The sequence below is a fragment of the Amblyomma maculatum genome, chromosome 1, assembly GCF_055883805.1.
Source record: "Amblyomma maculatum isolate TAMU_Amacu chromosome 1, ASM5588380v1, whole genome shotgun sequence".
NCBI lineage: Eukaryota > Metazoa > Arthropoda > Arachnida > Ixodida > Ixodidae > Amblyomma > Amblyomma maculatum.
This window is the reverse complement of record NC_139344.1, coordinates 238,279,797-238,306,273: the sequence shown is the minus strand read 5'-3', so window position 1 is coordinate 238,306,273 and position 26,477 is coordinate 238,279,797. Positions and strand designations below refer to the sequence as shown.

The following is a 26,477-nucleotide window of genomic DNA, read 5'->3' as shown; positions in this document are numbered from 1 at the left end:
TCAGGCTGTTTCAAGAAATTGCGCATGGCTCGAAAAACTGCATGACTGCTCCGCTAACACCAATGGTAATAGAAAAATTACAATGCTAGTCTACGCTGCAATAAAACAAAATTTAAGAAGAAAGGCACCAGCATTTATTTACACATTTCACAACAGCAATTGTGCTTCAAGAGTACCATGTAGAAGTGGTGTGATGAATAGCTGCCACAAGTAGGGAAAAAGTTCACGGTGACTGCTGTCACTGATAGCACTTCAGAAGCCAGCTTGATTTACAGATTACTGGAACAATTGCATCGCAGTATGCCATTGAGATCTGTAAGGAGAACAATTTTGGTATCAGCTGTTACTTTCAATGATTCAGCGCGTCGTACAAACGTTTTTTTTTTTTTTTTAACTAGAAAAACAAGGAAAGACAAATATACACGTTGCATCTTTCTGTTTCGATCACTCCAAAATAATCGTCACAATAGGAAAAGCTCGTGTTTTTTATTTTTTTACAGAATTGCGCAGTTAGCGAAACAAAAAATTCTGCGCTGGAGCACATGTAACATACCACACAGACGAGCTAACCACGGAGGAAGTTCGCATCGCAGTCCAGAAAATACACGTGCACATTTAATATTATTACCTTACTGACGCGTAATAAACACACTTCTGGTGCTGTCATTATTTCTCACAGGCCTTAATACGGTTGAGTGCGAGAAGGGAAACTAATATAGGCTTTGCAAGATTTGGTTTAACTCACTTTAAAGTAGTCATCTTCACAATAGGTAAATCTTGTGTTTCTATTTTATCACAAATTTTCGTAATTAGCGTATACTGCAAAAAAAAAAAAAAAGCTTCGCAGGACGTACACTAACACACTACGCAGACGAGCTAGGCAGGGAAGCAATTAGCATTGCAGTCCAGAAAGCACAGGTGCACATCTAACATTACTATTGCAATATTGACGCCTAATAAACACATTGGTGCTGTCACTGTTTTTTGCAAGCCTCAAAGCAGCTGAATACTACGCAGCGATCGCCGGAAGGACAAAGCAAAGTTGGCACTTACCAGTTGGTGCAATGCTGTATTCCTGCAGCACCCGAAGGCAGAGAAAAGTAGAAGCATGACCCTGCACACAGCAGAACAGTCCACGAAACAGCGAGACAGCGGCAGTGCGTGGCTATCCGGACCGCTTTGCAACACGGCGCACCCGGCTCTCGCCTGGCGAAGGTGGGTGGACGGACGGACGGACGGGTGGACGGACGGGTGGATGGATTGGATGGATGGGTGGATGGATGGATGGATGGATGGATGGATGGATGGATGGATGGATGGATGGGTGGATGGATGGATGGATGGATGGATGGATTGGATGGATGGTGTTACGTTTCTCCACCGAGAAGTGGGACAGCTGACGCGGCCACCGCATAGCAACAGGCAGAACCGCGTGCGGATCGGCCATTTCGGCGCCGTTCATCGGCCGCGCAACGTTTCTTCCCGCCGACAAGTCTCAACGTGATCCTGCCACGCGCCAAATGTGTGTGCGTGTGTGTGCAAAAGCTGGCCAAGCCTGGAGCTCGAGGGAGAGTGCGTCGCCCTCTCATGTCTGCAGGAGGTGGAGGAGATGAGGTCGGAACACCTGCGATTGAGTCATTCGTCGTGAACCAACATGTTTGGCTCTCCCTTTCCTGTGAGGGTTTACCCTTTCCCTGTGAACTGGAAAAACTATAAAAAGCAGCGGCCGACTCCGCTGAGATAGAGACTACTCTGACGCGCCGTTGGCACGACGCTAGACACCAGCTGTGTGAGAGTGTCTGTAATCTCTCCGGGTCAGCTTCACTGCCCGTTTCTTCATGATGTTGCAGTAAAGGTTGTTTCGTTAAAAGACGCCTCGTCTTTGCTGGCACCTTTGATGCCGTCCGCCGTCCACGGAGCCGCCAGGCCAACGCTACCGAGGGGCCGCGCGACGCACGTAATAACTGCTGGCAGCGGTACGCTACCCAGAGCCACGCGACCCAAACCTAACAATTGGTGGCAGCGGTGCGATACCGAGGCGCACGCTACACCAACTGTAACAATTGGTGAACAGCGGTGGGACGACGACGACCAAGCCGTAACCGTGGTTGGAGGGACGAGCCAGGCGATACCGTCGTCCAACAACTGGTGAACAGCGGAGAGACGAGGACGACCAAGCAGTGACCGTGGTCAGTGAAACGAGCCAGGCCTGACCGAGGTGCAACATCTGGTGGGAAGAGCGGAGATGTCCGAGGCGTGACCCGTGAATCAAGCAGCTTAGCGAAAAAGCGGGAGCAGTGCAACGAGCCCTGTGTGATGACTGGTTGCCTGCAGCGGAACGACTGCGTTGGATTCTTGGCTGCGAGGTTTGGTGAGTGCGGGACTTTCTTCTACTGAGTTTTGCCAGGCTTTTGTTAAGTAGAGAACAGAGCTGGTAATTGTGTTGTCATTGTTACTGGGTTAATTGCAGCAAGGCAATAGTGGGCAGTAGAGAAGGCAGCATTCGCAACAGCCATGGGTTTGGATTTGAAGTCGTTGCGGAAACCGAAATTGCTGGAGCTTGCGGAGGAGCTGGGTCTGAATTTGTCAGACAAACTCAGAAAACCAGAAGTGTTAAAGGCTATTCTTGCGTTGGAAGCTGAAGGTGACGAGCTTTCGGAATGCCTTGAGATCATTGACGAACGTCACGAGAAAGAGGAACGTGAACGTCACGAGAAAGAGATGCGTGAACGTAGGAAACTGATGCAGCTGGAGATTTCAGCACATAGAAGGAGCGTGGAAGGGATTAAAGCTTGCAATGCCATTCAGTGTAACGGTTCAATACCGCGAGATGGTCCGCCACCGTTCCTCATTGCCGAGGATGTGGCCGAGTATTTGGCAGAGTTCGAGAATGTCTGCAGAAGTAAACGTTTCGAGCGAGATGGTTGGGCGCAGAAATTGGTAGCTCTTCACTCCGCTAAAGCGTCGGAAGAAATCGAGCGATTGGTTGGCGACCACTTGAAAAATTACGATGAACTAAAAGAGTCATTGCTGATACGATATCAGATAACGCCTCAGGATCTTCGGAAAAGATATGAGAGCGAGAAACATTGTAACACGCCATACTTTGATTTGGCCTATCAGTTGAAAGCCGCTGTAAACGAATGGCTAGACAGTGCGGAAGTTCCGGAGCAAATCGGACTTGCACCGGAGTGTGAGAAACAGCTTTGGGAAGCGGCCGAGCAACGTGACTGCAGTAGCGAGCAGACCGAGCCTCAAACAGAGGAGTATTGTGTTACCTTGGTCGAGCCACTAGCCGGGACGGTTAGCGCAGGCTTAATCGGCGAGAAGTCCGAATTGACGCCGTTAAGCGAGGTGAACTGCATGCCGACCCATGTAGCTGCAGGGGATACAGTTCCATCAAATGAGTGTGGGCAACTATCAGTAACTGAACCGTCTCTCGAGTCAGAAGCAGAAGCTTGTGTAGAGCGCGACGGAGCTGGAAACGAGCTAGGAGAGGAGAAAATTTCGGCTTCCGAAATCAGCTGTCTCGTAGAGCAGGGCACGCAGAAAAACGAAGTGCCGATCAGGGACACTGCGCGGCCCGCGAGTTGTGATCAGCCAGGGCAGACCGACGAGGAGTGCGCGTCCGCTGTGGAGAGCGAGACTTGCGAAGGCGACAGCGAACGACCAGAGCGGAGTCAGAATCGTTCGTGCCCCAATACCATGCTAGGTTGTATTCGCGAAAGCAACCTCAGTGAGAACGCGTACGTGGCACATATGACCCTCGTGCAATCCGAAGCGCCCCAGCTGTCGAAGGAGCTTGATCGTGCCCCGGTTAGCTCTGAGCGAGGCGACGCACTGAGTGGCGAGCCGCCAGAGCAAATGCCTAGAAGGGGGATTGACGCGACTGGCGTGAGCAGTTGTTGTTCGGACTTGTCTGAAGGTGAGTCATGCGCTGCTGGCCTCGATGCAGACGCGGCACCGCACTTTGACTGCTTTGACCAATTCGATGACACCGGTGTCCTACTAGCTCCGGTTACCGCTAGCTTGCCAGAGCTCGCGCCGAAAGAAAGTAGGACTAGAGTATTCAAGTGCTGCTACCGAAAAATGCGGAAAGGCAGGCGCGAGAAAGAATGCTGCCATCCTAAGGAGAGCAAACGATTGCAGAAAGAAAGCAGAAGGCTAGTATTCCCGTGCTGCCGACGAAAAACGCGAAAGGGCAGGCGCGATAAAGAATGCTGCCATCGTAAGGAGAGGACACTCAAACGATTGCGAAAAGAAAGCAAAACGCCTGTGTTCCAGTGCTGCCGTAGAAAAAACCGGAAAGGCAGTCGCGAGAAAGAATGGAGCAAGTTGAGGCTATCGCGAAAAAGAAAGCGACTATCCCGAAGGCACAAATGCGCCCGTGCCGAAAAATCGCGTGACTGGTGCGCAAAGCGTAAGGAGAGGGATAGGCTGTTCAGAAAAATGAGTGACTCGTGCTCATGTGTTTCTTTGCCCAGAAACAGGAAGGTAAGGTTGTCCCGCGAAACGGACAGCCGTAGCTTTAGTGAAAAGGGTGATCTCAACGGTAACACCGATGGCTAAAGTCGGAGCCCATGACGTGAGAAGAAGCCTGTATTCACTAGTTGGTGTTTTTCTTCCTGGCATAGGATTTTGAACCTTTGTATTGTATTATCTTTGTTTGAAGTGCTGTTTTGAAAATGCGATTTTCAAATTTGTGGACGCGTTCCAAGTGCTGCTGAGCTGCCCTTTAATATAAATGCGGGCATAAGAGGGAAATAGTCTGGCATAACTTAGTGAAGATTGTGCCGTGCTTGCTGGCTGACCAGTTGAGTTGTTAGCGTGGTTGTGACGTTGTGGGTTGTCAGAAATCTCTCCTGAAGACAAGTTGCAGTGCCTTGGAAACCCGGACTTGCCAAGGGCTTCTTCAGGCTGACTGGCTCAAGAGAAACAGAGTCGGGCGACCCCGGTTAGCAGCAACATCCCGATCCCTCCGGACAGCGGATGCAGTCCCCTGCCCTTCGGGATCTCCCTCCCCCGGCGGGGCAGTCTGTTACGTTTCTCCACCGAGAAGTGGGACAGCTGACGCGGCCACCGCATAGCAACAGGCAGAACCGCGAGCGGATCGGCCATTTCGGCGCCGTTCATCGGCCGCGCAACGCTTCCTCCCGCCGACAAGTCTCAACGTGATCCTGCCACGCGCCAAATGTGTGTGCGTGCGTGTGTGTGCAAAAGCTGGCCAAGCCTGGAGCTCGAGGGAGAGTGCGTCGCCCTCTCCTGTCTGCAGGAGGTGGAGGAGATGAGGTCGGAACACCTGCGATTGAGTCATTCGTCGTGAACCAACATGTTTGGCTCTCCCTTTCCTGTGAGGGTTTACCCTTTCCCTGTGAACTGGAAAAACTATAAAAAGCAGCGGCCGACTCCGCTGAGATAGACACTACTCTGACGCGCCGTTGGCACGACGCTAGACACCAGCTGTGTGAGAGTGTCTGTAATCTCTCCTGGTCAGCTTCACTGCCCGTTTCTTCATGATGTTGCAGTAAAGGTTGTTTCGTTAAAAGACGCCTCGTCTTTGCTGGCACCTTTGGTGCCGTCCGCCGTCCACGGAGCCGCCAGGCCAACGCTACCGAGGGGCCGCGCGCCGCACGTAATAACTGCTGGCAGCGGTACGCTACCCAGAGCCACGCGACCCAAACCTAACAATTGGTGGCAGCGGTGCGATACCGAGGCGCAAGCGACACCAACTGTAACAATGGATGGATGGATGGATGGATGGATGGATGGAATATAGGAGCGTCCCCTTTGAAACGGGGTGGTAGCAGTAGCTATCATGCTCATCTTTCTCCCTATATCTTAATTATTGATTTAGAATGGTTAACTAAACCATCATTCTATTTATTAAATTTGTTCCTACATTACTAACATTATGTCACTTCTCTGCCTTTAAGCCACCAATCTTCCAGTCGTTTTTTGCTAGTTTCCACCGCGGGTTTATTCACCCGGCCACTGTTATCTCTAAACCCCAGAGCTTCAGGAACAGTGATTGCGCCTGCACCAACTTCCGGATGGATACCATTACATTCAAGTATAATATGGGCAATTGTTTGACTGGAGTTTCCACATATAGCACATGCGTCATCACCATTGTTAATTGTCTTTTTGTAGCTGCGTTTTCTAAGGCACCCTGATCTAGCTTCAAAAAGTAGGGCACTGCATCTTGAGTTATCAAAGAAATCTTCCTTCCTGATCTGCATTTTCCACTTTCGGTGTAATTCCACACCCTGTTTCTTTTCCATCGAATTTATCCAATTTTTACCTTCTGTGTTTTTCACCTGTTGCTTAATGCTCTTTATTTCTCCGTCCTTGTTACTAGCATACTTACTAGTTAGTTTCCTAGTTCTTTTCCTCCATTGTGAGTCAACGCTTTTTAGGTACAGGTATTTAAATACTTTAGCTGCCCATCTGTTACTGTACAATTTCCTCAGGCGTTCCTCAAATAATATTTTACTCTGAGCTTCCCGCACTTCGAAAGATGCCCAGCCCATATCTCCCTGTTCCGCCTCATTTGTAGTTTTGCCGTGGGCACCTAGTGCTAATCGTCCAACGGATCTCTGATTTGTTTCTAATGTCGACTGTACCTCTGATTTTAGGCACGAAACCGCATTTCCGAAAGTAAGTCCGGGCACCATAATTCCTTTCCAAATACCTCTCAAAACCTCATACCTATTGTATCCCCACAATGCCTTATGCTTCATTATCCAGGCATTCCTTCGCCCTTTGGCCTTAAGTGATTGCTCATGCTTTCCAATGTATGCCAATCCTTCGTTTACCCATACCCCCAGATATTTATATTCTGCTACTCTAGGTATTTCAAGGCCTTGTATTTTAAGACCCTGATCAGTTGAGCCGTTGAAAATCATCAGACCCGACTTAATTGCGCTGAAACTGAAGCCTAGAGCGTCCCCTTCGTCTCCGCAATACTTAACTAGAGTTTGCAATTCTTCCAGACTCTCAGCTAGCAGCACAATATCGTCTGCATACATCAAACCGGGGAGGCGCTGCTCTACCGCCTTTCCACCTAATCTATATGACAGGTTAAAACCTAGGTTACTGTCTTGTATCCTCCGTTCCAGGTTTATCGTATAAAGCATGAACAGCACCGGTGATAGAGGACAGCCTTGTCTTAATCCTTTGCATACTTTGACATCCTCCGTACTTCTTATCCCTTCCCACGTAATTTCTACTTTGTTATCCCGGTATATTTCCTGTAGGAACTCTATTATCTCATAACCGATACCTTCTTTTAATATGTTCCACGGGAGTTCCCTGCTTACGTTGTCGTACGCCCGTTTATGTCCAGGAAGGCCAAATACAAAGGTCTATTTTCCACTCTAGATATTTCGTTGCATTGGGTAAGCACGAACAGGCTATCATCTAAGCGCCTACCATTTCACCATTTCTAAAGCCGTTCTGAAGTTCTCCGAGCATCTTGTTACTTTCAACCCATGCTTGCACCATTAATTTCACCGCCTGCATAGCTAACCTGTACATAACAGATGTTATGGTAATCGGCCTGTAGGATTTTATGTGCATCCTGTCTCCTTTCCCTTTATACATCAAATTCATTTTACTCTGCCGCCAGCTGTCCGGAATTTGCTTATTCGTTATGACTGTTTCCAGAGCTTTTAACAGCGTTTCCTTACTTTTTGGACCGAGTTCATTAATCAGCTTGATCGGAATTCCATCTCCTGTAGATGTGTTTTTAGGAATATTTTTTTCTGCCTTTTCCCAGTTTAGATTGGTCAGTTCTAAGCTGCTTTGTATTCTGCTACCTTGTGTTGCTTCCTGATTTGCGGAGATTACCCTATCGTCGCTCTTAAATGACTCGGCTATAACTGATGTAATGTAGTTCACTGCGTTATCTCCCTTTAAACAATTTCCCTCGTTATCTTGAATCCGATCCTGCTTTCTTTGATTCTTCTTCCCTAGCCAGCTTATATGGTTCCAAAATTTTCTTGCTCCGCCTCTCGAGGCATCGTGTATATCAGCCATCCAGCGATCGGTGGACTGTCTTATTTTACTTTGGACGAGGGCCTGCACCTGAAGTTTCTTTTGTCGATATGATTCCCATTTTTGGTCGATTTCCTCCTGAGATACCTGTGCTTTCTTTGCCATTCGGTGTTCCCTTGAAGCAGCCCGTGACCCTACGTCGCTTTCGCCATCTCTCGGCAGCCAGCGGCGTAACTTGTCAACGGAGCAGGAGCGACGGCCGCGGAGCGCGGAGTTGACAGGCACAGAGTATATAAAGGAGGCTATGACAGGAGGTATGCACGTGACGTCACAGCCAGGGGCGCGGCATTCGCCATATGCATGGTCGTGTGTGCGGGCGCCGCAACCAGCGCGGCAGTAAACTCGTGATCCTGCCTGCGCTTTTCGTCTCTTGTCGGAATTTCTCCGTGCGCCAGCGATAACCGTGAGAAGATATGTACTTGCACCCGTGTACTTCGTGGAACAAGAAAAACGTCGGCCTCGATAAACTGTTCGACTTCGTGAAAACATCGGCTCGTACGACTGCTAACTTCGACGTGGTGTGCGGCGTACTACAAGACCACTGCTTCGCATTGAATTCCTCGATATCGGGGCCTGCTTGTGAAGTGCACTCACAAGTTTTGCGACAGATGAAGATATTAAAACGTACAAATCGATGCAAGTGTTAACTTTTGAACAAGAGAGCGAAGCCAAGAGCCACGCGTGTGTGAGAGCGTCGACGGCCGGCGTGCCGTTTTTAGAGGCGAGTAAATTGCGATGTGACTGCTGTTTTAGCTAGCGCTTGACTTGCAAGTGACGTGTTACAACTGTATCAAAAGTTATCGCTGCACATCGCGTTGCTGTGAACCTAGGTTTCGTAGGTTATGTGCATTTTAAGCAGATCTACGTTGCTCAAATATGCTCGCTAGGTGAACCGTTTATGTAGCGAGTGTGTGAAAGTATTTGCTCGACCTTCTGTCACCCAAATTAAGCAACTGCATTGCTTCGCTTTACTGTTGGAACAGCGCCTATGTAAGCTTCGACCTGCAGTTTGTCGACTAGCGCCACTAGAAATGTGCATTCCTTGCCCACGTCAGTTTGGAATTGGGGCCATTAATAATGCGCTCTCTCTTCAAGATGTGTTCTGCCTCAATGGCACCTAACAACAAATTTAATGAGCTGCAAGTCGTGTAGCGCCCAACGGGCAGCCGGCCACTTCTGCTGTTTAGCTGTTGCATGGGTGAATCCGTGTTCCAACACCGAACAGGCAGTGTTATGTACCGGAGCACGAAAGTGCCGCTCCAGACTCCATGTGCATAAAGGGCTCCACAACGAAAGTGGATGTGGAAGTATTTAACAAATTGATCAATCTTTACGGATCACTTCCAATGTACGGCGGGCCCCTGAGAGCGAACCTGATACTGGGAGCGCCGATACCACCGACGACCTCTGATATGGCGGGCGAGGCGTGACGATGGACGCGCCATCTGGTAGTACGACCTCAGAGAGAGAGAAAACTTTATTTACACCGGCATGGACCTCGCGGCAGGGGCTCAGCCAGGGGGAGGATCTTCTTGCCGGCTTTCCTGCGCCGTGGCCGCAGAGAAAGTCTTTGAGTAAGCCTCCTCTGCCAGGCGTAGAACGATCTTCTGTTCATCCGCATTTGAGCTGCGGACATAGGAATCCCAGGTAATTTGATCAATGGGATCAGTTTCTTTCTCTCCCGGAGAATTGGGGCACATATGAAATGATTTTGACTCAGAGGTACGTTTCAGAGATTGCAAGCCTCTCGGTCAGCTGTGAACTCATTATGCAGAGTAACATGAGGAAAGAAACTATTGGCCTGAATTTTTCGCCAAGCCCTGCATTCTGACGGTGTTAAGGACCTATCTGGTGATGAGTAGATCCTTCTGCTTAGTCTGGGAGTTTCAGAGAGCTCCTTGTAGGTAATGAGGGGTACTTTGTTTTCGGGTAGCGGTGTCTCTATGGCCGCTCGGGCGTATACATCTCGAGCGAGGCAATGGGCAGCCTCATTGCCTGGAAGACCCTCGTGAGCTGGAACCCAGATGACTGAAACCTCCCGTTTTGAGAGCGCTTTCTTAGTAGACTGGCCACCTGCTTGGAAAATAGGCTTTGAAGAAGTTCCTAGCGGCCGCCTTATTATCTGAGAGGATAGATTTGGCTTTAGAGTGCATGCTAGCGCTATCGCAGCCTCTTCAGCTATTAATGCGTTACGCGAAATAATGGATCCAATGACTTTCTTGGAGTAGTTCCCATCTGCCACTGCTATGACCGCGGCCCATTTTAGCCCGCAGGCAGCATCGCAATAGGCTGATTCCTCAGGAGGGTCGTTTATTAGTTTGCTTTGAATAAATTTTGCTCTATGCGTTCTTCGTTCCTTGTCATGAATCGGGTGCATATTCTTATCGATAATTGCAATTTTAAATAGTTTCAGCGTCTCAAGCTCCAGGAGTTCAGCGACACAGGGTAGCACACCGGACGGAAGCTGTTGTTGTTATAGTATTTTTAGGCCCACTATTGTGGAGTTGAGCCGCCAGATCTGGGCCTCCCTGACCGCTTCAGCAATCTCTTCCCAGGTATTATGCATTCCCATAGCTAGAAGCTTCTCTGTTGACGAGTTGGGGGGGGGGGGAGGTGATGCCTAAAGCCCTTTAGAATGACGTTCTGATCACTTTCTCTAACTTCTCTTCTTCACCAGGATTGAGATTGAGAAAGGGGGTGCCACAAGCTATCTTCCTGATTATGAAGGCACGAAGCTATTGGGCAGTGTTCTCTGAGGCCTTTGTTCCTGAGAGAGATGCCTGAATATCCCCGTTACCTGGTTGACATACGTCTGATGCTTTTTAAGGATGGTGGCGTTTTTCCTATTCTGCTGTAGGAAATATCCCAGGATCCTAATGGTGCTGACTCTCGGTACCTGGCTCCCTCCCACATATACCTCCACTGGTTTGTGTAGGTGCGGTAGGTGGGATTCTCGTGTTAGTTGTGCTTTGCTGCACATTGAGAACAGTGGAGATTTTTGAGGAAAGCAAGATAGTCCTCTATCTAGGGCGTAGGTCTCAACTATATACGCCGCTTCTTGCAGCCTACACGTGAATGCCTCCTATACTCCTTTAAAACTACGCGCCCTCTTTCCTATTTGCATTGGTGCATAAGCGAGCAATGCCATAACGCATGAGCTTGCTGTCAGTCAACCACGGGAGTGGCATGTGATCGGTGCGTCAGCAGGGAAAGATAAAGACAGCGGTAGCGAGGCACAGGGAGTTTGGCGGGAGTCCATCGGAGCGGGTGCGCAGTCCGCGAACGACATGGGCCCGCCTGACGCACACGGACGGTGGAGCGGAGCCTTTTCCGGACGAAGAAGTAGTTGGAAGCCAGCCGGGGACCACCTTTGGGCCTATATTGGCCGAGAAAACATCACATCAAAGAGCATAATTGCATATTTAAGTTCAAAACAAGCGAGCAGTTTCGTCCTCGGGATTCCCGTCCACGCGCCTCGGAAAACCGGTCGCGCTCTCCGCGACGGCTGGTGGCGCGACGGCGCGTAAGTGAATGGCGATGCAAAATCAAACATTTATATCTGGTCATGCATAACAGTTACAGATAAGCTTTCAGGTACACAGGTAAAAATTGCTTAAACTTTACTTTAGCAAAGTTTAATCAATGTAGCTTAAATATTCCGTTTCCCTGAGCATCGAAATATGATGGAGCCCACGAGCCATGAAAAATACGCCTCTTCACATTACTTTATCACTGACCGCGCCTTTAATTTAAAGTATTGCGGCAAGCTTTCGGAGTATGCTCTAGCTTTACGAAAATGCAGAGTATTTTACATTTGAGTGGCGCAAAACGTTTCCTGTACTGTTTTTTAGTAAACATGCATTCCCCTCATCGGCAAGAACCATGTGGCGTCCTCTTTCGATGTGTTTGACCTGGTGCATGTCAGCGCTTTGGTTGGTTCATTTAAATAGGTTGTGCCTGCCCTATGAATGCACACTTTTCTCAAAAGTGCCCCCATGAGCGCGACTACAATCATGCTGCTACAAGAAAGCGTGCACCCTCTATGAGGTGTACAGAGGAGATTGTAATGGGGCTGTTTTTATTGACTGGAATTATTACTGCAAGCACTTACATGTAGTGAGCGCATAGACATGAGGGATGGTGCAATAGCGTGCACTGCACATTAACCGTACAAAGCAATCAAGCTCCCTGGTAGGAAATAGGAAAATGCTGACTTCCCGGATGCTCATACTGAAAGTTCCCACAGCGATGGTCATGGTTCTTGCATAGTGCATCGCAGATATTAATGTCATATATAACCACTGCATTTTAGCGCGTATGTTATTAGCCTCAACATCAGTTAGCTCTGCAAACATTTCGGCGACGTGGTGAAAATGCAGCATGGACACGTTGACGTGAATGCAGTCTGTAAGGGTTGTAGTATTTTGGGCGTCAAACATGCATGGTGCTGCCTTTTGTGTTTGGTGCACTCGTCGATTGTGTGCAATAGTTAATATCTTCAATGAAAAAATTCATACTTCACAGTATTTCTTCTAGACTGTTAAATTGCACCAGATGAATCAATCGTTCGCCGCCGATAAAGGCTCTTTGCTTTTGCGTAATCAGAGGTAATTTCCCCAATCACGACGGAGATAAGATAAAAAAAAGGTGGCATGCTGTGAACTGTTCTGACAAGTTTGCCTTGTGGTCGGCAGGAAGCTACGCATTTACTGAAAGTTGCATTACGAATACAGAGTCAAATCATGGCTGAATGGTGTCGATTATGATTTCGGTTTAAGAGAGAAATGCGCACCTAAAAATAAGTTCTTGTTGGAAAACACAGCGCTAAAAATCTGTCTCAATTTATTCTTCAAGTTTGAGGTGGCGATCCATGGCACTTTGGCTACTTGTGCGTGGACCGGACTTGCGATCCATTAGCAACAGGACACTATGTGCACATGGCCTTAAATATACAGTGAACTTATATGTGTTATGTGAAACAGGCTCCAGACACTGGTGCGTGAACGGTGAAAACTGTTTACATTTTGGGCTTAGTAAATACTCTGCAAAGGGTGCAAGGTCCTTCCCATCTTCTGGCTCTCATCAGTAATTCTCCTTTGCATTATGCTCATTTTACATTGTGACGTTTACTTGGGGTTTTTGCCAGTAAACCACTCTAAACACATCTTCAAGGTGTGTCTACGAAGGAGCTGTAAATCGCCAGATTTCGAAACACTAATAAATAACCACTTACTACTACTGGGGGCGCGAGAAGAGAGAGTGGTTCCTAAGGAACGATTAACATTCTCCCGCTTCTGATAGATATATGCGCCATGACTCAAACAGGGGCCCTATTCTCGACAATTCGCCATTTTGTTCAAATTGTGACGTACGCGTGACGTGTGGAGTAGGACGGTGCCAGGTTACGTAAGCACACAATCGGGTTACGCATTGTGAAGAAAAAGAGAAATAAAGTGACAGAAAAAAGCGCGCTGTCGTCTGCTACTATATATTGGCGCCAAGTATGAAAATCGACGGTGCTCCTGCAGGAATCGATACTCTGCAGTGCATTCCGTGATTCGGAAGCCTCGGGTTGCAGTGAGGCGAGTGAAGTATATTGTGGCGTTGCGGTATCGGTGTGTCATGACATACTTGCGGTCGAACATTCGGCATCAGCTACGCACGGAAAGGCTGCGCGAGTTTCAGCTGAAGAGCTTAAATAATGGAATAATCGCAGTGGGTTGGTGCAAAATGAGAGGGGGAAGTAGCATTGCTGTTCATAAGCGCTGATGACCTCTCACATTCACTTAGCGGCTTTGAAATGCAGAAACTAAAACGTTTAAGGACTTGGTCGAAAACAGAAGGAATCGACAGATTTCCAAAGTAGCTCCAGATGTCCATCCGTGAGGACAACGCTCGCAGTCTCAAAGTATCAATTACTGTTAGATACTCGCTGTGCTACCCATCTTTTTCTTTTTCGAAAAACAGCGTTATGAAAAGCTACGGTTATAACATATTGTGTCGGCTTGAGCTGTGTAGAGCGCGGAAAGCAGCGCAGAGAGAAAAAGTGTGTTGGATGCTGCAACCCGCATATCAAACTCGACATCGACATCGCCAAACCTCATAAAATTAGACAATGCCACCCTGCTTTTAACAAGAAAGGAGCACCTCTGGCGCCGTACACGTGCTCTTATACCTCCGTGTACGGTAAGCCTCCCCCGCGGTCTAACCCGTGCAGAGGAGGTGGCGCTTCGGAGGATTAGAGTTGGGGTGGCCCTAACACCAGCAGTGATCCGAAAGTGGCCACAATTTCGGTATTTATATCCACACCCTGGGTGCCCCATCTGCAAGTCTGAAAATATAGAAGCAGACATCCATCACCTACTGTGGGATTGCCCAGCGTTGAAGCCAACGCGGATCCGGCACCTGGTGTCACGAAATCGGCGCCCATTTTCATCAAGCCGGTACGGCGCGAGGCCCGCACGGCGTCGCGTGGAAGGCATGGAGAGCAAAGCCCCTTCCCCGCGCGGGAGAGCGCGTAGCTTTGTACGCGTTGCCGTCACCCTCTTTCCCATTGCCTGGGGAGGACGGTGATTCATCGGACTGGAATCAGCCAGAAAATTCTAGCATCTTCTATGGGACCTAGCCAATGACGACGCGCGGCTCGACGGGAGGAGAAGAGGGAGCTATAACCAGCGAAGCTATGTGTGTGTGTGCGCTAGCTTTGGCGCATGTTAACAAACAGACGCGGCGCGCCCTATTTAAAGCGACCGCGCCGCTTGTTGAGTCAGTCAGTCATTCAGTTCGTCAGCGTTTTGCTACGTGATCGCCTGCGCTTCGGCTGGACTCCCGGGGATCACCCGCTGCTGGCAAGCCCACGGACTTTCAAGGGAGCGGCGCTCGTCTCGTATGGCGGCCACATCGTGACTCTTGAGGCGTCGGACTGCAACAGTGCCCGGTGAACAATTTGGTGTTTGTTTATGTAACTCTCTCGTGTTTGATCTATTGTAAAGCCTCTACGTTATTGGATACCTGTGTAATTGCATGCTTAGCGTTTGTATTCTGTGAACCTCTCGTCTATGTATTTCAAGTGATCTTGTGTATTCCTTTGTATCGTCTCTTGCTGTGCATAAATTGTGTTTTGTTTGTTACTTCTGACTCCGATCCTTTCTCTGGTTTGAACCGGCGACCGCTGGGCACCAAACGACCACCCCCTTCTGTCACCACAAGGTAGTTGATTTCCGGCTGAGCTTGCCACGCAGGTCGAGGGCATCTCCTTTGCGACCGGAACAGCTACCCCCACTCACTCAAAGGGTGTCTGGGAGTGTGCGCACCGTTAAGGGCGCATCGTTAATAATACCCCCTTAATTATTAACGGGTGACACCTGGTGGCAGCTGGCCTCTCCCCCCATAATCCGGAGTCATATGCTGCTTGGACACTGGGACCGCATCATCGTACACTCCTCGACTTCATTGCATCAGCCAACCTTTTTTCATTTATTTGACCACATCCCTCATCCATCATGACATTCCTCTTATGCCCTGAGGCAATAAACTTCGCAAAAAAAAAAAAAAGAAAGTGTGTTCCACACACACACGACGTAGAAGGCATACGCTAGGCCTCACTCCTAGTCGGTTAAATTTTCATGCGCTGGCGTGCGATAAGCTCTTGCGAAACGCAAAAGATATCCGAGAAAGAGAACAAAACAGAACTGAATAGCAGGAAGGTTAATTAGGCGATTCTCAGCTTACCGTACACGTGCAGAGGGGGATAAACGGACAATAAGAAAAGAAAGCGAAAGATGATTGAGGAAATCATGGTGGCAGTCTCCTTCGGATCTTCGAGGGGAACGGACACGCGTCTTTCGCTCCCCTTCGACTAGGCGCGTTCCGCGTCAGTCGCCTCTCAGAGCTCGGCGAGAGCGGGTGCGTGCGGCGCTCGCTCCGCCGAGCTCGTGCGTTCCCGCTCTCGCCGCGCTCTCGTCAGCCTTGACCGACCCTCACGCATTCGTGCGTCCTGTTCGCCCCCTTCGGGGGTTCAGTCCTCCCTGCTCCAGCCCGCTGGTGCACATTCCCTGGGTCATCGTCCCCATATCGCTGGCTTCTGCCAACCTTCCTGCTGCCGTAGTGCCCCGGACCCGTGACTTCCTTCGCGCACCTCGTAGCTGCTGCGTGAGAGGTGCGACCCAGTGCTGCAACCGACTCCAGGATCACCGGACCCTCACAGTGTGCCCCTTCCGCCCTCGAGGCGTCGACCCAGTGCTGTGCCGGTGACCTGGATTTCCCCGCGGCACTCCCCTCGTTGCCTCCACGTTTGCGGCGCGCCCTTGCTTTGGACCGGGCTCATGGCTACTGCGGCGGCCCACTGCAGCTCCTCCGTGGGCGCATCCCTGCTGGCCACTGCCAGTCTCCCGCGGACTTCACGGTCCGCGGGCCCTGACGCACCCGCGTCCCCTGCCGCTTCTGCGGTTTCCCCGCTGCTTCGCCAGCATTCCCGTGGGTCTTGTGCTCACGGCCCTCGACGCGCCGCCTTGCCAGCGGTTTCTTCAGCGTCAACCGCCGCACCTCTGCCACGGCAGAGGTAAATCAGCGGTCCTCCCTGCTGCCGCCCGGATTCTCGAGCGACACAGTTTCCCGTGGGCTCCCTGCTCGCGGGCCTCGGCGCGCTGTCTACGGACGGTCTCCACAGCGCCACCCGCCGCACTGCTGCCTTGGCAGCAGTCTATCGCGGTCTCCCCTGCTGCGGCGGTTGCCCCAATCGCCGTGGTGTCCTGCTGTAACTAGCAGTCCTTCCTGTGCCTCGCAGAGGCGCAGTACCAGGCCTCGCCTGGACCACCCGCAAGCGCTGCTGCACCGGAGGCTGCGCACCGGACCACCGACCTGCCGACGCTCATCGGGCTGTTTGCTTGGTGCGGGCCACGACGACAAGACGATCTCCCCCCCCCCACCCCTCCCAACATCCCACTTCCCCATCCCCCGGACACCAAGAGTGCCGCCGCGACATTAGGCCGGCATAACCCGTGTCCGGTTCCCCCCCCTCCCCCCCCCCCCCCCCCGTGAATATCCCAAAGTTCCCAACCAACCAACCAATCATGGTATGAAGCTAGGGCGGCTCCGCGCGCGCGTATTCCTTACTGTCGAAACGGTAAAATGCAAATCAATAAAGTGAGAATATTTTGAGGGTGTATTAAAAAAAAGGAATCAACACAAAATGTCACTCAACTACATCATATGATTAGAGCGTACCGTCATAACGTGCTCCGGAGTACTTATTTCTTTCTAAAAAACAAGCAAATGGTGAGCCCGCATGCATATTAAAAGAAAACTTTATATACGAAACACATCACATATGGCAAGCGAACATGTGCCATGTACATGAAACATACATTTCTTTATTAAAATAGAAGCTGTGAGTATTTTTGCTTGCTTTGCTCATCGTAGAAAGGCTGTTCAATTCATTAACATTGCAGTGAGTGAATAATGCAAGGTAAAAAGGGCAGTGTTTAGGGCCAACGTTTAAGAAAGTCTTTGGTGATCCCTCGCTGCCTGTCGCTGTTCCTGCACAACCATCGAATCATATGACCACTCAGGTTGTACTCACGAACCAATCAGACAGATAATTAGAAGGTACCGTGGTGCTCTTTGAGATTCATGATGGTTTGGTGGACGCTGTTTAACACAGAAATAAAGAGAAGAAAACACAGAACTGGTGCCTTTATTTCTCTTCTTCTTTTTTTGTCTCTGTGTTAAACAGCGCCCACGAAACCATCATCAACAACCTACAACTTGCCCAACTTCCCCTTCTGTTGCTCTCTAAAATGCCTCGTCTCGCGCAGATTAAGCGCTTGAGTTAGCGGGCCGCATTGCTGCGCTGGGCAACGACGACGCGGATCGATGGTTTCTCTATGAGAGCAAAGCATTTGCAACGGGAGGGTAGGTACAACACTCTGTAAATCTGCGTCTTCATTATTAATCTTCTAAAAGATGACGCAGCTGATAATTTCCCTTATAACGTCGTTTCAGTGCTTTCTGCAATTACAAAAGATGTGTCAGCTTACTTAACAACCCACCAAAATCTGTACCAAACTGCGGTGAGTTAACAGCCGCCTACATTGCACGTCGAATTCGCCACGTTTGTTTCCCGTCCGCCTCGAGTAGCCCAAATTCCGCGCCCAACTATAGTACCTAGAATATACTGGCTAGTGTGACGAGCGCCCGCGCTTCCCTATGGGCGAGGATGGCGCTATTTGCAATGAAAGCCAATCGTTAGCGGCAGAGGGCGCTGCTTGTCGGGAGGGTGCCGCCTGAGCAGACGACGCAGTTTTCTCTCTTCAGAATAAGAATACGGCAATCTGTTGGTGTTGTGCGTGCGTGTTAAACCTGCTTCTGCGCGTCTTTTGCTTTCACGAAGGTGCAGTAGTTTATTTACGGTGTAGGTGTTTGCTCATGCGAGTCGTTCCGCACTTCCACCTGCTCGGCGACGATTGCATCGGTTTTTTTTTCTCGTTTTGTGCGCGCGTTCTGTGCTCGCCTGTATCCCTTCTTTTTTTACTGTGTCGCCAGTGGAGAAGCACGGTTCCCGATTGTTGTTTCCCCAGTGCCTCTCACTAGACTGCAGAGTAAAATGCCAAAGAGAAAGCGGTGGTGCACAGAGAAGACTTGCTTTTTTGGCAAACGGGGCTACCGCTAGAACAAGGAGCGTACGTATTACTGCGCTATCCGATGCTACGTAAGTACGCATTCTGTACAATGGAAACGAAGCATCGATAGAAATGACGGAAGGTAAACGGCAACTGCTTTTGTTGGCGAGACACATTTTTAGAGCATGCAGTTATATTCACAAGGATGCAAACCTGGGCGAGTCGGTAACGGTGCTCCATAGCAGTGTGTAGCACAGAGTGTACACAATCAGGCGCTACAGACAACACCTGTACGTGTTGTGTACCTTTTCTGTGTCCCTCGATTGTCCTTTTGCGCTACACATATATCATATGGATGCAGTTATATATTAGGCGCATGTTTCACCGTAAGCGCGGCATTACCAACGAGCTTCATCGCGATTATAACCTGCCGCATCTCGTGCATATTGTGTATCTGATAAAAAAAAAAAAAAAAAAAAAAAAAACCTCGTCAGCTTCTTCATTCAAAAGATGGTGACTTCAGCAAAACCTTGTGCAATCGCAGGCCGCGATGTACCTTAATTAGCCGCTGTAAGTAAAGGTTCCTCGTTTGTGTTCTGCTGTTTTTTTTTATTAATTTTTTTTATTCAAATACCTCACGGGCTCCGATTGGAGTATTATGTGAGGGGGGTTACATAACTGGGGTGCGAAACAAAAGCATGTAGAAGATGGTTATATGAACATCGTTATTTTCAAAACATTAACATTATACCCTCCACACCTTGTGCCCAAGACGGCACCAAAAAGGAAGGAAAGAAACATATGCGAGCAGCAACCAGCTCGTAAACGCCATAAGCGGGACGCAGGGACTGGACCCGGCGATTCGGGCTCGGAAATCAACGAGGGCTCCTGTTTTCTCGAAGCTGGCTTTCAAGACTGCAACGACTCCTCCGGCTCCAGTGAATCGGGCATTGCGGGTGAACAGAGTAGCAGCCAGGCTACACTGCAGACACCACCACGGAGGCCGTCATCCGTTTGAGGACATTCTCATTCCGGTTACATGGAGGCGGATACCTTCCGTGGATGACAGCCTAGCTTATGCTTAAGACCCAATAACTTTGAAAAGATGAAGGTTGACCTTGCATTCCAACTTTTTGGAGATGAGGTTATTAAAGGACTTTTTTTGCACCGGCGGGATGTGGAGACTATATACACTTGGGTGCAACCAACAGAAGACTTCGTCAAGCTAATCAATCGCCTGATACGAGTAATGAACTCCAGGATAACCAAGCGTGCACTTAAGCCGGGTAGCCCATGCGTTTCTTGGAAGACTTTTTAGGATATCTGGACAAGTGGGAAGAACATGCCAGCATTGCCTTCCACTCGCATTGTCACCTTTGATTAAACATGCTGCCTTCGTTCTATTAAACCGAATCTGTGTTTCGTGACTTGTATTCTTTGAGTTTGAATTCCTCCAAACGCGAAAGCTCTCATGTGCGTTTACCTGGTTAGCGTGTGGCTCACGTACCGATTGAGCTTTCAAGTTCGAGCAATCTGCACAAAGCAATTCGATATTAACATTAGCACGTTAAAACGTTATATCAATCCTAAGCTCCTGAAAGAGCGTTAAAAACAAAGTATTAAACGTGAGCCAAAGCAACGCGCAGCTCCCTTTCCAACTCTCAGCAGCGCGGCGCAATGTGCGCGAGAAACCGGCTCGCACCCTCTCGCACCACAGCGCCGCTATGCGGCCGCCGGCGGCTTTCATTGCTGTTCGAGCCATCCCAGCCGGCGCGCTCGACACACTAGTCAGTATATTCTAGGCACTATAGCCCAACTTAGGTCATTTACAGCAATGACAGAACATCCTTTACGTAATGAAACGTCATTTTGACGTCATCAATAAATGTTTATGTTTGACGTATTTTCCGCCACACAACGTCAGCCAATCAGATTTCAGGAGTCGGCTCTTGACAATGGGTGGTTCATTTCAGCCCATTCGTAATGCAAGCGTAATAAGTGCTTCCCTTTCTGTCATATATACCTCTGTTTTCCCTCCACAGTTACTTATATATACCCTCCATGCATCATGAATACCGCTGCTAAAAATCCGTTTTCACGCTCGCGTCATTCTTACGTCACCGCAAAAAGCTAATTCGACACTGCTGAAAAATTGCAATAGCGCTCGCTTGCGTTGGAACGGAAGCCAGCATAGTTATTAGTGACAGCAAAACAGCTGTCTGGAACTTTGGAAAAGGGAGGGTCTCGAAGGAGGCAGCCAAAATATTAGAGAAAGGAAAACTTGAAAGAAAGATTCGAAATATTTGGACCCTCGCGCACTAGTCCGTCCCCGGCAACGAGGCGGCGCACGAGCTAGCCCGAGCTCTCTACTTCCGGGCAGCCGTAGAGCCGCCTGATTGCGATGGGATGGACGATAGGCTGCAAACTTATAAGGAAATTTTAGAACACTACCGACTTAGCAGAAGGTCCCTGCCACCACCGGACCGAACGCTAACTAACAAGGCAGCCGTCGCTTGGCGGCGCCTGCAAGCTGGGAATTTCCCAAGTCCCGTCTAGCTTTTCCACGCGCAAGTAGAGGAAAAGGCGGACGATAAATGCGAAACCTGCGGAGAAAGGGGTACTCTGGATCCATAATCTAGCAATGCCTTGATTCCCCTGGCGCCAAGGAAAACATAAATAGTAGAGAAGCCTGGGAACTGCTACTGCGGAGCGAGTCCCCCGCCAACCAGCAGCAAGCTGTCCGCCTCGCGGCTGAAGTCGCGAAGAAACACTGTCGCTTCGCCTGTCTTTAGTCGCGGAGGCCCCGGCCTCCGTCCCATAGGCCTGCGTGCCGGGGGCGGGGAGTAGGGGGCCTCCTACATCGGTGGAAAATAAAGTTCATAACAACAACAACTAATTAGACACACCAAAATTTCGCGCCACAAATTTGAAACACGTGACTGTTCTGCGAAACAATCAGAGAACAAAAATGGCGCCGAACTGCAGCCATGTGTGTCGAGAATAGGGCCCCAGGATCTTCCTATGCAGGCTTGGATCTGTCTGAACATAGTGGTTCTGCCTAAGTCAATACGATTTTAGTTTCGATGCCTGGGCGCAGCCATCTTAGTTTTATGGTGGCGCCCCGTATGAGCCAAACTGCGAAAGTCCGCTCCGGCTCCTCCTGACGCCATCTTGAATTCTGTGCTGTGCCTGTTGATGCCGCGGTGCGGCCGTATAAAAGTGCTGTTTCGCGGTGTTTGTGAAAGCTATCCTACACCTTGGTACTATTTTGTGTTTTATTTGAGCGCGCCAGCAAACCGTATACAATCCGTTTGGCATGACGGCAGCTGTTGGAAACAGCACTAACGGCCGTGGCGACTGCGAAGGACTGCGCTCCGCTTCCGCACGCCGAACTCGTCAGAGATAACTGTGAGGATGTACCTATTGTATCTTTGACGATACACGTACATTAATTTATATTTTATATTCGCAATGGTTACTGTACACACAAACACACAGCAAATGAACCGCACGGGCAGCTATCGAACGCGGAATACACATACTGCGAAAGATGATTTCCCAGTCATCGCCGCATTAATTTAACTTGAAGTACGACCCATTTTATGTCATGTATTTCCTCTCGACCGTGCATATTTATATTCGATGTTGCACTGCTTTCATTTCGCATTAAAGGCACGGGCAGCGTTCACCGAGGTTATGCCGCTAACCGCTGCTATCACGTATACCGAGCTTGGCGAATGCATGCGTTTCTGTGATGCGCCGGCTACCAAGTGAGAACAGCATACAATCGAGCTGTCCTGCTTCAACGAGGTATACTTTCAAGTTACACCACGGTTCAAGAACAGCACATAAAAAAAAGTAGTGTCTAAAGCTCCAACCGTCGACGTTTTTACCCAGGTACGTATATGGTGATCCACTTCTAGCTATAACACGGTCACTGCTTTCAAAACAGCATTGCGTCGGATACAGGCGCTTATCGAAGCAAAGCGACATATGCACAGTGGGACGCGGAGGTGATCCTTCGCATGGCCTGCCGCCTAGCTTTATGGAATGGCCGAGTCGGGCGCAATGATGCTTTGAGTGCAGTGGCCGTGTTATATAGCTAGGATTTGATCACGCTGTACGTCCGGCGGCGCAGCAACTTCGTATCCCCGTCCTGTAGTAGCGGCATCATTTGCACGACGTATTGTTGAGCAAAACGTCGAAAAACGTGCGCTCTCAGCTGCACCATTAACGAAGACGACAAATTCGCAGCACGTGCCGCAGCGCTTAGGAAGGCGGTGCGCCTGCCGGTGCGGCGGACGACGACACTCTCGCCAAGTACTTCTCCCTAGCCGTCGCTAGGCCTTAATTGTTTCGCATCGAAGGCACATCCGACGGTGCTTTGTAATTACTCAGCGCTAGAGTAAACTGTCTCTCGTCGAACTGCCTCACTGCCGATCCCATTGTATCAGTAAAAGAAAGAGTAAATTTCGGTGACATCATATCAGCGGAGCCAGCCTGCAGACGATGAGCCACGCGCGCCGCACCAGAGGCTGTAGCAGGCTGTGTTGAGAAACTTGTTCGTATTGAAATTACTAACAACGCGGTATGGATCAGAGATCTACAAGGAAGTTCTTGTTTTTTTTTTTGTTGTTGTTGTTGTCGGCTTATTATTTAAGTGAAGAACCGATTTTAGCACGCTCTTCTGGCGCTGGCGGAAGAGATCCGCCGATAGTATCGTTGGCGCGGAGGGCTATCGGGAGGCACGGCCTGCCCGGCGCGCGTGTTTACTACAGCGGAGGAAGTAAAATGGGCATCATATTCGTGAGTCCGTCATTGGTACTAATTCTGCGTGGCTTACACAAAACGTTCATAGGCGAATTAAATCAGGATGGACTGTAAAGCGGTGAAGCAGAAACATATCACAGCCGCACTCGGCCTTGCATGCTTCCCGCATAGGTCCTCGGCAATCATCTTGCGATTTCTTTGATTGTTTGTGCAGTCCATAAACACGCATTGCTGTCCCGATGGCATTACCACTAAAAAGGAGTGATAGTAAAGGTGTTTAGGTCTCTCAAATGACAATATATCGAGGTGCAAAGCCACTCTGCTATGCATGAAGCGTGCGCTGCACAGTTCACTCGGTACTGGCAATAGTGGGCCAGTGCAATGAATTTGGTTAGAGAGTATTTTCCTCCTCTTCTGCTTGCTCTCGGTAAAACGGTGTATATGCGCGAACACAGCCCTGTACGTGTTCGCGCTTGCTCAAAACCAGCATGACTCCCAATGAGTGTACTAAGCATGTTTCTGAAAACTGAACACAGACTGTAGTGAATCACGATTTAGTTCTTGCCACACACCCACCTTCAGCGCGACCGCCGCCATCGTCCGCGGCAGCCCTGTCCCCGCCGCCGGAAACAACGCCACGCCGGCCGTGCCCATCGAGCCTTCCGCAAGCCGTCCGCGCCAGCGATACGGCAGATCTCCTGCGCCAGTGTTAGAAAAGCGTGCTGAAATTTAATTTTCTCGTAATAATTTTAGGACCCGGGAAGGGGAATTTAAAAACATAAATCCTTTTTGAGAAATGTTCACCCATATACGTTTGGAGTTTTTCTTCCGCCGATGTGGTGGCTATGTTTTATACTCATGCTCTGCTGCTAAAACATCGACGAAAATAATTTTCTTCACTACAAAACAATGGGGTTGACAGGAAGTTTCATGATTGAGTGACCCTTTTAATAAAACGTCTCGCTGATCACTTACAAAATGGCGTCCGCTGTGGCTTCCATGCTAAGCAATGTAGGCCTAGCGACGATTATGGAGAAGTAGACGGCCAGAGCGCCGTCGTCAGCAGCGCTCGTGGGCGGCACCATTGCTGTAAGCTTACGGCATCCTGTTCTGCAAGCCTCATGAGCTTAATTTATAGTTTCATGACGCGGTTGAGGCGAGACATGGGCCTAACAACGAGCAACTAAACGATCGATGCAGCTAAGAAGGGACGGGGTGTTCGGTACCTCGATGGAGCGTGCCGCACCTTATATATACATTATACGCAGCTGCGCTGTCGGGCGCTACTCGAAGACTACAAAAGCGCAGGTCGGTCCTGTACGCATATTACGTGTTCCTTTTGAGACGTGTATCAGAGTGCAGTGTATACGTTGTTCGAGCGGGCCAGCTCATATGCGGCGCAAAAGCGCTAACAGAGATCGAAAATCAGTTTGCGGTAACCTCGGTTAGCGGCATGATTACTATTTGGTCCGGTAAATCGGCTGCGCGCAACTATAGCGTGTAACTCGTGCACAGAACATGCAGAAAGCGACGCGGCATCGGTTTATGTCGTAACCGGCTACGCCGGTGGTCAGATCGGCCAGCGGTTGCCGCAAAGAAAAAAAAATACTGTAGTTTGAAAAATATCTGCGCAGCTCCGATAGGGTTGAAGCTTTGAAGTTTAGTTCTTGCCACATCAGGAATAAGATGTACTACACTGTTAATATTTTAAAATTGGTGTCATGGGCCCTTGAAGAGGCTTCTCTGCACTAAAAACACTTTTTTCCGCGGTCCTCTTCTTCCTCGGTGCCAATGGCTCATACCCACAGTGGGGTCATTTGTGCGCTTTTGATTTCTTTTTCTTCTAATTGACCTTTCCTAATTATTCTGTTCGGCGTCTTCCTCTTTTCGTTTATATTTAATTGGTTTTACCTGCGATAGCATCTGGTTCGGTATTTCATTTCTCTCCCATTTATTTCCCTGTGTCTTGAGAGTTTCACAATAAAGGGGCCTGAAGTTGCGCCAGTCACTTCCGCTGAGAGCGGTTGCCTCTCGCGGCAAGTTGCAGCAGCACGTGAGCCGTTGGCAGACTGGCGAGCGCTTCCCCGACAAAGAGGAGGAAGAAGACGGGGTCTGCGAAGCCATTTTTTCCAGAGGCCTACAGCAACAAGAGTTCCTGATCGCTGGTGGCTACGAGATGAACGAGTCGGCGACTGCGTCAGACACAGGAACATCGCTCCAAAGAGCGTCATCCATGGCGAGTGAGCAGCAGCAGCGAGCGGACCCGGCTGGCGATCGTAGCCCGTCACCCATCTGCCTCCCGGAGGTGGACATCAAAGACATGCTGAGAATCTGGTGCACTCTGAGCCACCCGAGCCAGGTACGCCCCGTACGGCCCGCAGCCGGCTACGTTATGCGCAACGCAGACGAAAACAACGGTCCTTGCCGCATGAGATCGACTCCCAGGCGGACGAGTTTCGAGTCGCCGTAAGCTGACGTGGCCATAGAACAAACCTGGGTTTCTGTAGCCTATTCTACTTATCCCTGTACGAGTGTTGCGGTCAACAATAGGCGGTTTAGCGACGTTCTTTCGCGTCTTCAATACACAGTGCTTTCAGGTATTTGCCCTATTGCCCGGATCGAAGGGACATCGCTGCAGAGTACGAACCAGTCCACCTAAAATAGAGGAAAGGGGATGATGGTGCTGGGCAGCTGCGCTGCCCTGCGATCAGTGGTTTTTGCTTCATGACGTTATTAACGCGAGAGCGTTACCTCGCTATGTTCGAAGATTTCTGTCCGCAGACCATGTCCGCAGACTGTGTCTGCAGCAGTTGCAAGTAGAGAAGAGGTAGAGGTTAATGAGTGGTATCAATCAACAGAGGCTACCGTAATGTTGGTGCGGAAAGAATAATTAGGCAATAAGTTAATCAGGTAATTAATTATAGGCAAAAAATGTAAAAGTTGTCCACAGTAGTTGTAATTGCGAAGTGGTAGAGGTTAATGAGTGGTGTCAATCGATAGAGGGTGACGTAATATTGTGTCCAAAATAATGAG

At 49.6% G+C, this 26,477-nt stretch overlaps 1 pseudogene; it reads left to right on the top strand.

The window, feature by feature from the left end:
• Positions 1 to 26,477, top strand: part of LOC146205995 (uncharacterized) — a 60,920-nt pseudogene that overhangs the window by 22,174 nt on the left and 12,269 nt on the right.